A 10,216-nucleotide genomic window follows, 5' to 3' on the forward strand; every position below is an offset into this window, starting at 1 on the left:
TCCCCTTGTGATGTCAGAAGGGGATAATACCGCTCCTTAATCTGCACTATCCAACCATGGCACTGCATTAGTGCAGAGATCAACTCAATTGCATTTTAAAGGACACATCCAAAATGGCACATTTTTGCTCACACCTAAAGTGGCAATTTTAACATGTTATAATAAATTATCTATATGAGCTAAAACTTTACGTATTTTGGGGACATGAAATATTTATTTGACATTTTAAAAAGTCTTGTGAAATGTCCCCTTTAAAATCTGTTCCCTGGTCTTTGTTGGGAATTCAGCCCATGTTGGGTTGTTTTTTAAATCTTTGTGCGTGATGACGTATGTAAGAACTTGTTAGCAACCGCCCTTTTAAGACACTTTTTAAAAGACACGGGTGGGTGTATATGTTTTGTGTCGTAGAGTAAAATATCTTGGGCTTATGTTTACCCAAGATCTGAAGGAGTTTAACCAAAACCCAATTCAAAAAGACTTTGGGACAATGGAACCGGAAGTGCTAAAATGCTAACTCGCTTCCGGGTTTTGCCTACAAAACTACGTCATCCCTGCAGCACTCATACATGTAATATAAAAACGTGAGGAAAAAAAAAAATATATATATATATATATATATATATATAAACGTGAGAAAAAAAGAAAATGTAAAAACATGGACGCTTCACGTGTCAAGCTGCCTGATCTTAATCTAGAGGTATTTTAAAAAAAGAATTGTTTTTAATCGTGATGAATGTCATTTTAATTACCATATAATAATTAAGAGAATGACTTTTTGTACAGGGCCAGGTAACCTGCAAAAAATAAGAGGTGATTAAATAATATATAACACGCTTTTCCTATGTATTACATTTTAACCGAAACTGTTGATGTTGGAGAAAATGTTTAGTCAATGATATATGTAAAAAAACAAAACGTTTTTCAATCTTAAACACTGACAAGATTTATTTTAACAGGATATAAGTTAGTCGAGAAAGCACTAGAAACACACACGGCATCAGGCTGCAGCAAGCAACACCCCGCGAACCCCCTCCCCACACACAGCCCGATATATTACACCTTCCAGAAGCTTCTCTCTCTTCCAGATACAATCACAGCACAGACCACAGAGAATAATATCGGCCTTAATTTTGTTTCCGATTATTATCAATACAATAAAAGTAAACTTTAATAAATGTTTTTATTACAGTGTTCTTGCGAACGTTGCATACAATCAAAATCTTATCAGTTACCCACCTTACCTCCCGGCTTTAAGTTATTGTGCTTGTACACTGCCTCGAGGTACACACATAAAAATTTTTGGTTCCCCAAAGAACCACATTTTTGTATTGATGTGATGCAACTGGTAAGTATTTGTTAAAATAATTCTCTATCAAGCATGTGGAAAATAGACATTCAACCAGAGCATCAGGGTTTGGAGTGTTACGTTTAAGCTAAACGTTATTATGAGGAAAAAGCTACCAAACAGTACTTTGATACCATGCAGGTTCGTATACATATTTATGTATAAATTAGGTTAACTTGTATATATTAAATAGTTGAAAAAGTGTGAAGATCATGAGTAAGGTGGTAATTTGGTGCCACTGCAGTTTTTTAAGTGATCGGACGCCCCCTGCTGGTGGTCAATGCCGTCTGCAGTCTTTATGCAATGACGTTTTTTAAATCATCAGCAATTAAAGACTACTTTTAATAAATACTACATGTTGTATATCAGGATACATTTATTTTATAGTATTATTCAATTGTTTGTATTGAATTGAATTTATATTGAGTTAATGCTAAATTAACTAATGCCCCTATGAAAAGACCAGCATAAGCTGCTGAGATGGTTTTAGCTGGTCTCCCAGCTTGGTTTTAGCTGGTATTGCTGGTGTAGCAAGCTGGTCTAGCTTTGGTCACTTTTTAAGCTGGTCTAGCTGTGTTTTGGTCACTTTTTAAGCCCACCAGCTTTGCCAGGCTGGGAGGACCAGCTTAGACCAGCTACTGCCACCTAAAACCAGCTAAAACCAGCTACCAGCTTATGCTGGTCTTTGCTGGATTTTTCAGTAGGGGCTTAATTGTGTTAAAGGGATAGTTCACCCAAAATTGAAAATTCTGTCATCATTTTCTTACCCTCAACTAGTACAAGTTTTGTTTTATTTTTATCAATGATGGTAAACCCACAGCTGATTGTAACCATCCACTTCAATAGTAGGGAAACAAATATTATGAAAGTATTGTGATTAATGATGAAGAAGATCTTTTAGGAAATGATGGTAAACACACAGTTCACGCATCGTATTTGTTTTCCTACTAAAGACGTCAATGATTACAATCAGCTGTGTGCTTACCATCATTTCTCAAATATCTTTTTTATGTTCATCAGAAAAAAAATCATACAGGTTAAGAAAAACATGAGGATGAGAAAATGATGACAGAATTTTCAAATATCATATATCAGTGCCATTGTTTTGTCTCAAGATGCACACCAGTATTTTTTTTTTGTAAAAAAAAAATTGTAAAAACTACTTAAATGTCCTTAAATAACTAAGGCCTAGTCTTGGATTAATTTAAACCCTTTCCAGGAAACTGCCCCTAAAATTTAAAGTTTTAATTGATTTTTAGTATAATCAACAGCATTACCATTTTGGCATATATAAATCCTGGATGAATTCTGGTTGTGTACCTCTACAAATGATCTAAAGGTGATATAAATTATCATGTCTACCAGTATCACTTTAGCAGCATTTTTTATTGTTTAGGTTTATTAGCCTAGAAATCTAGACGCATCCTAGCGGCCGCAAAATATATTTGCTGCCAGGGTTTAGTCTAGGCACTCACAATACACTTATTTTTTTATTTTTTTATTTTTATTATTTTTATTATTTTTATTAATAATTATTTTTTTTTTATTCAAAGTTTGAAAGAAGATACAAAAAGGCATTTATAACTATGAGAATTATAAAACACAATACACTTAACAGCTCCAAAAACCAAAATTTGGTCAGGCCAATCACATCGTGTGTAGCGTCTGTGGGGCGGGCTTAACATGATGACGACAGAGCTGCGACGGTTCCTACTTGAAAACAAAGAATGGCTGCTGCTGCTGGCGAACAGCTTTCTTTTGAAGCGGCTTTGGCCGCGACTCTTGAGGAATTAGACTTATGTTTTTCTTTGAGAGAAGAGCAAATAAACCCTACTGAAGTCCTTTTTAAGCAAGAAAGATGTGTTTGGAGTTTTGCCGACTGGTTACGGTAACTACGTCATCTTCTTCGTTGCTCTGATTGGTCATAGCGCTATCCTACTGCGTGCAGAGGCATTTTGAGGGACAACCTTATATCCCGCCCCTTACATTGAGGCGTTTGTGTGAAGAGTTGCCAGACCTTACATCTTGATGTAGGTCTGGCTAACCAGGCTATAGGTTTATAACATTTTTATTAAAATTTAATTTAACCCTGTCATTTCTTTTCCACAAACACATTGACATCAGAAGAGAACTTCATTTCATGTTTATTAAACTGAACAACAAGTTCAAAAATCCAGTAAAGTGTCTATGTAAATACTGTAAAGTGTATACACTGGACAAAGTTACATTTTGCAGGACTGTGCTGCAGATAAAAGTTAACACACGTTTCATTACACCTTTAACCGACCGGTCTGCCTTGTTCTGTGTTATTCCAGGAAGTACAGGCCCTGTGTCCCAAACCTGTTCAGTAGGACTGCCTGTGCTTACTCAGATACAAAGAATTTCTCATCATCAACATCGCCTGAGTCACCTTAATGGAAACTAGGCGTATGACTACTTAATATAAGTACAGCGTGAGAAACACAATGCAAATATGCACTTCTGAGACAAAATAAATTTTAACCCCTTAACTGGCGCAGTCTTTTTTTGTGTGGGGAGGCTGGTGAAAAAGTGATGTACACCTTCAAATGAATACAACGTTTTTGGTCTAGAAGCCTAATCTTGGTCTTGATTTAAAGAAGACACGTTAAAAGTTTTTCACGGAAGTGTCTAGAGGTTATAACGGTTTACATTTATTGTAAAAAAAATATAGTAAATATTTTATACAATAAGATTTGTGTTTGTGACCTTTAGTGGTTTTACCAACAACGGCCACTAGGTGTCAGTGGTTTGCTGCATACTCTTGTCACAAATTAATAAATTACTGTCACTGCATTATTATTACTGCTAAAAGGTTTAAAATATATATATATAAACTACATTCTTACACCTTTCCAACGATATATAGTTTGTCGTGATAGATTAAAATTTAAATGCAAAATATTGAAGTTAACTCAGGTGTCCCACTCACTTGACCGCGCCAGTTTGGGGGATCAAGTGTCAAAAAATTGTGCATATTCCTATTTTATTAAATGCATCCTGTACAATATGGTTTATCATTAAATCAATTTAGTATTTGTGTTCTTTAATATGCAATTAAGTCTGTAAAGGAAGTCACAGTGTATTATTTGTATATTTAAAGTAACCGGAAAATCTTGTTCAATAGAAACTACGATTGGCACAATCATTCTTCTGGAAAGTTTGAAAGTGTCTCTTTGTGTTCCTCTTTGCAAAACAATGAGAGTTTTTCCCCTAAGGCAAAATGGGCTGTTTCCCACTTTCCATAAAAACTTGGAGGAGCCCACCTAGATATACATGTAAAATGAAGAGATGAGCAGTATCATTGCAATCCACCCGGCCCTCAGCCACTCAACATATATTTAGTTTAAATATCGGCATTTACACGTGTAGCAGAAATAGCAAAACTTGAAGTATACCGTGTTGTGTTTGACTTGGTTGCAGTACTTAAAATCAAGTGTAACGCATGTCATTGTTTGCTCTTGCTCACAGAAACATCAGAGCTATTGTAACAGGCAAACAAAGGTGAGGTGGTTCAACAAAAAACATTTAACACAGGCGATGTCTGAGATATGAATCCAAATGTACATATTTAAGTCAGACCATTTTGGTGACATTTCATAGTTCATAATAGCTTCATAGATGCTGCACGAAATCCATTCAGTTTAGCTTAGTGTAATGTGAAGCTTCAACACAGTTTGACCGGGTTTGGGAGACATTTGCTCATCCATCTCAATTCATAATCCTTTACAACCCGTAATCCTTTGCACTGGAATGCAGGTCTCATTTCTTCCTTCGGCAACGACAGCAACAGGCATAGCATCGTCCCACCTGCTCTTCATCTTCCTTCACCGTGTACGTCCCCTGACTGCTGTAAGCAGGGGGATTTTTGGTCTCCCCGTAAACCGGCACGTTGGACCCTGGCGTTTTGAAGCTGCCGTAAGGGTTCGTGCCATTAGTGCGGTTGTAGGAGCTCTCTAAGGCCATGGGGTTCATGATGATGGTGCTGGAGTCGTCGCGCAGCTTGGCGCGGGGAATGGTGACGTCACCATATGGGTTTTCAAGTGAGATATTCATGATGTTTGGCTGGGGTATGAATTCGGCTTCTTTAAGATTCCTGGAAGTTTACGAAGTTAAAGCTGGATTTGAGGCATTGCTGATCCAAAAGCTGATTTTTCTGTGGGAAAACAAATGTTTTTAATGTCTACATGACAAAGGAGATATGGGTTGGACAAAGCATCAAGTCAGAAGGGTGCATCAAAGATTTTTTATCTCCATTACTGGTTTTACTGTAAAAAGGTAAAAGTTTTTTTTGTGATTTACTGTTTTTTACATAAATGGGGTAGCCTAGTGCTTTTTTTCCTTCTCTGCTATTATAGTTTATCTATACGGCGGAATGACATGGAAGCCTTCTTGGACTTACCCGTTTAATGTAAGTAAAGAGAAGAAATACTAAGCTTACAAAGAAAAGTCAGATCATTGGCAGAGGTCATTTGTACCGAGCCCCTAAGGTGACATTGGAGTAAAATAAATCTTAAGTTTAGTTTCATGTGCTCACGCGAAACCTTCATGGGCAGAATTAATTTTTCTTTAAGTTTAGTTTTGTGTGCTCACGTGAAACTTTTGCGCGTGCATGTGGAACTATCACGCAAGCACATGAAATTATCGCGTGCGCACATGAAAGTGAACGTTTCATGTGCACACGCGAAAGTTTCACGTGAGCATGCAAAAATAAACGCAGTAGTTTCATGTGCGCACCCGAAAGTTTCATGTGCGCACGCGATAGTTTCACGTGCGCACGCAAAACTAAACTTTATTTAATTTTTGCTCTATGTCCCTTTAGGAGCTCCGTACATTTGACACCGACGAGTACACTGAAAAAATGATTCATTGAATTTAATAATTTTTTTTAAGGTAAGTGGTTGCAATCAATTTATTTAAGCTACATTTAAACCAAATGATTAGTAAAATAAAATATAAAACTTTTGTTTAAATGTAGCTTAAATAAATTGATTGCAACCACTTACCTTAAAAAAACTGATTAAATTCAAGGAATCATTTTTTTCAGTGTACATATTTATAAAAAATAATCATTAGGGCTGTAAAAAGATTAATCATGATTAATCGCGTACAAAATAAAGGTTTGAATTTGCACAATATATTTGTGTGTTTATTGTGTGTAATTATTTTGTATAACAAAACATACATGTATACATTTAAGAAAAATGTATGTATGTTTATATTTGTTTAATCTATATATAATATAAAATATATCAAAATCTCAATAAATATAAATACACATGTAAAAGTTTCTCAAATACATACATGCATGTGTATGTATATAAAATAATAAAATAATTGCACACACCTATATTATGAAAAAAACAAACTTTTGTATGCGATTAATCTTTTGACAGACCTAAAAATCTATTTGTGTTTGTGTTTAACTTTAACTTAACAAATTAAGTTATGTCAACTACTAGTCAAAAACTTAAAATATTATGTTTAATTGACTTGCATATCCAATTTGATTGGACATTGCAGCATTTTTTCATCAAGTTTCCTCTTGGAAATACTTGAATAACATGCTCTGTTTTTACTTTGTCGTAATCCAATGTTTCTTTGTTCAGATCCTTTTAATGACATGTACACTGTACAAATGATGTCAAATTAATATATATGTTTATGTTACTTTACCATAGCAAATTAACTTAAACAATATCAACTTGTCATGTTAAAACTTCAAGTAGGTTGAATTGACTTGCAAAACCAAGTTGTTTTAACTTAAATTTGCCTTTTTTTTACAGTGTACAAACACACACGATGAAGATTTTCTTAAATACAGATTAAACGTCTCTTACCTGTGGAGGCCCGACTCTGATTTCTTCTTTGAGAATCCGGTATCAGTTCCTGAAACAGCTGCACACCGTTGTCTCCTGTGAGTTGTGTTCTTCCGTGTATCTGAAAGAAGGTGAAAGAACCCTGAGCTTCCAGGTTGAGGGTGGAGCCCATCGACCGTGAGTCTTATTTACACATGGCAGTCAATGTGTATGTAACCCCACCCTTGGGAATTCAAGTATGCGTGTGTGGGGGAGGAGGTGAGAGTCATTTCAATACTTGTGTATTATTATAGAACAATACTTGACTAAACAGATTCAAACTTAGAAACCCAAGCAGACGCTTTGGTTTTAGTTTCCAAGTTAATAGCATGATGTTATGCAACAAGATGCTCGGTTTTTTTTTCGACAAAAATTGCTCTGTACCAGACTTCACCTCCTGTACACAAAGTTGGCTACCTGAATTGTTTACCATGGTTAAACATTATAAGTACTCACATTTAAGCATTGCTGCTTATAAGACTGTATTTAAAAAAGGGTGTATTTGATGGAAGTACATTGCAATTATTTTGGAAAAGAGAAAGAGACAATGAAAAGCTATTTGAGGTTTTACTGTTGTTGAAACTATGCTGGTAAATTCTGTAATTGTTTGCTTTACGTCATCAAATACCAAAGTTCGCATTCATTGCATAGTTGAGATTACACTACATTCATATTTATATTCTTTCCTGCAATTAGAAATAACATCAGAAAAGTTTTAAGAACATGAGTCTTATGGCGTGAATTAAAATACTATTTTGACATTTTCTCATGGCTTATTACAATGCACATAGTTGCATTTTAAAAACGAAATGAATTTGGCTAATGAAAAGACAACTACTAAAAAAGTTCCAGCATCTACAATGTACACCATGTTTTATGCAAATACAAAAGGAAACAAAACAACTCTGAAAAAGGGACGAACCTAGCAGCTGGGTTACAGTTAAGCGCCCAAAAATTGATATTTGACTTAATAAAGGGTTTAAATAACCTAGTATTTTGTGTTGTAACAACCCAGCATAGGTTAAATTACAACACAGTGGGATGGGCTCATACCTTTTCGACCCAATGCCGAGGTTTTTTTTAATGTTTTTTAACATTTTTATAGTGAAATGTTTAGCCTTTTTTTATTTGATACAATCATGTCGTTACCAACTCAGTTATTCTCATAGCAATCTGAATTAACAATTTCAGAATTTATTAGCATACAACGATATATCGTACAATAATTGGGAATTGGTCGATAAAAGTGATTTTTTTATGCTATCCGATAGTTTAGAATATAACTATCGGCAGATATCAGTGTGAATAATTAGCTATTTATCGGTATCGGTGGAAACATTTAATATCGGTGCATCCCACGCTATCTCACGAGAATTCGTACATATTTTACAAGTTGGCTAATTCGTATTAATTCATACGACCATATTCGTAAGTTTTGGTACAATTTGCCTTGACCCCTGTGACGATCGGCCGATAGTTTGAAAGTAGCCGACAGTTATTTCGATCGCATAAAAGAAAATGTATAGAAAATGTCATCGCTAGCTTAATGTATAATATTGTATGGATAACATTCTCAAAATGTAATTTTTTGAATTTAGTTAATGCAAGTTAATATAACCACTAAACTATTGGTATTGGCAGATATCAATGTGAATAATTGCCTATTTATCGTTATTGGTGGAAACATTTAATATCGGTGCATCCAATGATATTTCACGACAATTCGTACATATTTTACGAGTTGGCTAATTGTATTAATTCATACGACCACATTCGTAAGTTTTGGTACGATTTGCCTTGACCCCTGTGACGTTGGGGTTAGGTGCGGGGTTAGGGGTTCGGTTTCGTTGTTGTTGTTTTCATGAGAATTGTAAGATTTTGCACGATTAACTTTGTATGAATTGATACAAATTAGCCAACTCGTAAAATATGTACGATTTCTCGTCAGATCAGGCTGCTGCATCTTTAGTATTTAGTTTCTCCCACTTTTGAACTTTTCCTCCAGCAAGCATTTTACAGACTAGGTTATCTATATAATTGATATAGTGCGACTATGAGTAATCCTCTTCTAGCCAAAATAATGTGCAAAATGTATGATTTTCCATCATGTAAGCAAAGTCGACTGTGATTACAGGGTGTTGGGTTTCAATTATTTATGTATTTAATTTATCATTTACATTTAGGCTACGGTTCGACGTCTGTTAGTTTTTTTACTGACTGCCCAAATTTTGCCGTGGCTGGACGGCTATTTGACATTTTTTAAACACAAAATTGCTTGTTGGGCTGCCATGGGCTCTAGAGGTTTGTGCAAAACCTGATTTTCTTATCCTCCCGAATTGTTTAAGGGACTAAATGTGTTTGAATACAAAAGACTTCATCAAGGTTTAAATGAGATTCATGTTATCCCATTTTGTGGAATTAAGGTAATCTGTCCGGTTTCAAATGAGATAACGTGATTAGTATCACTTTTACAGTATCTGAATTTAATTTGTTCATTTTACATGATTCATTTACTTTGCACTATATTTGTTTACTTTTTTAAATCCTAGACCTTTCCACCTTTAAGAAAGTGACCACATGCACTAAAACACGTCATTTTAAAGCACCTGTCATTGTGAATCCTGTTTGGACACAATGCATGTAGTTATTCTCCTCATGGAATGCTGTAAGAATGAAGCACACATACAGGTTTCAACACATTCTTTCTGTGTGACCATTGCTGAATAGCAAGTTAGAGAGGATGCTTTAACTTTAAGTTACATCTGAAATGCATTATGATGACATAAGACTAAATAAACTAACCTGACTTTATAACTCAGTCTCACATAGTAGGCATACACCATTAGAAAAAGTGGTCGAAACATGGTCCCAAGCTGTCACTGGGGCGGTGCCCTTTCTTAAAGTACACATTTGCACCTCAAGAGGTTATATTAAAGGATTAAAGGACCTAAACAGTTTACAGTTTCAGTGCATTTAAAATGCAGTTTCAATGCAG

The 10,216-nt window shown here is 35.2% G+C and overlaps 1 long non-coding RNA gene across 1 annotated transcript; it reads right to left on the bottom strand.

The window, feature by feature from the left end:
* Nucleotides 1-3,472: 3,472 nt before the first annotated feature.
* LOC135774223 (uncharacterized) lies at nt 3,473-7,559 on the bottom strand. Its single transcript, XR_010543662.1, has 2 exons — nt 7,204-7,559; nt 3,473-5,519 (listed from the first exon to the last, which is right to left on the bottom strand). It is a non-coding gene; the product is annotated as an uncharacterized lncRNA (long non-coding RNA).
* Between the last annotated feature and the right edge of the window lie 2,657 nt (nt 7,560-10,216).

Source organism: Paramisgurnus dabryanus, chromosome 5 (genome assembly GCF_030506205.2).
Source record: "Paramisgurnus dabryanus chromosome 5, PD_genome_1.1, whole genome shotgun sequence".
NCBI lineage: Eukaryota > Metazoa > Chordata > Actinopteri > Cypriniformes > Cobitidae > Paramisgurnus > Paramisgurnus dabryanus.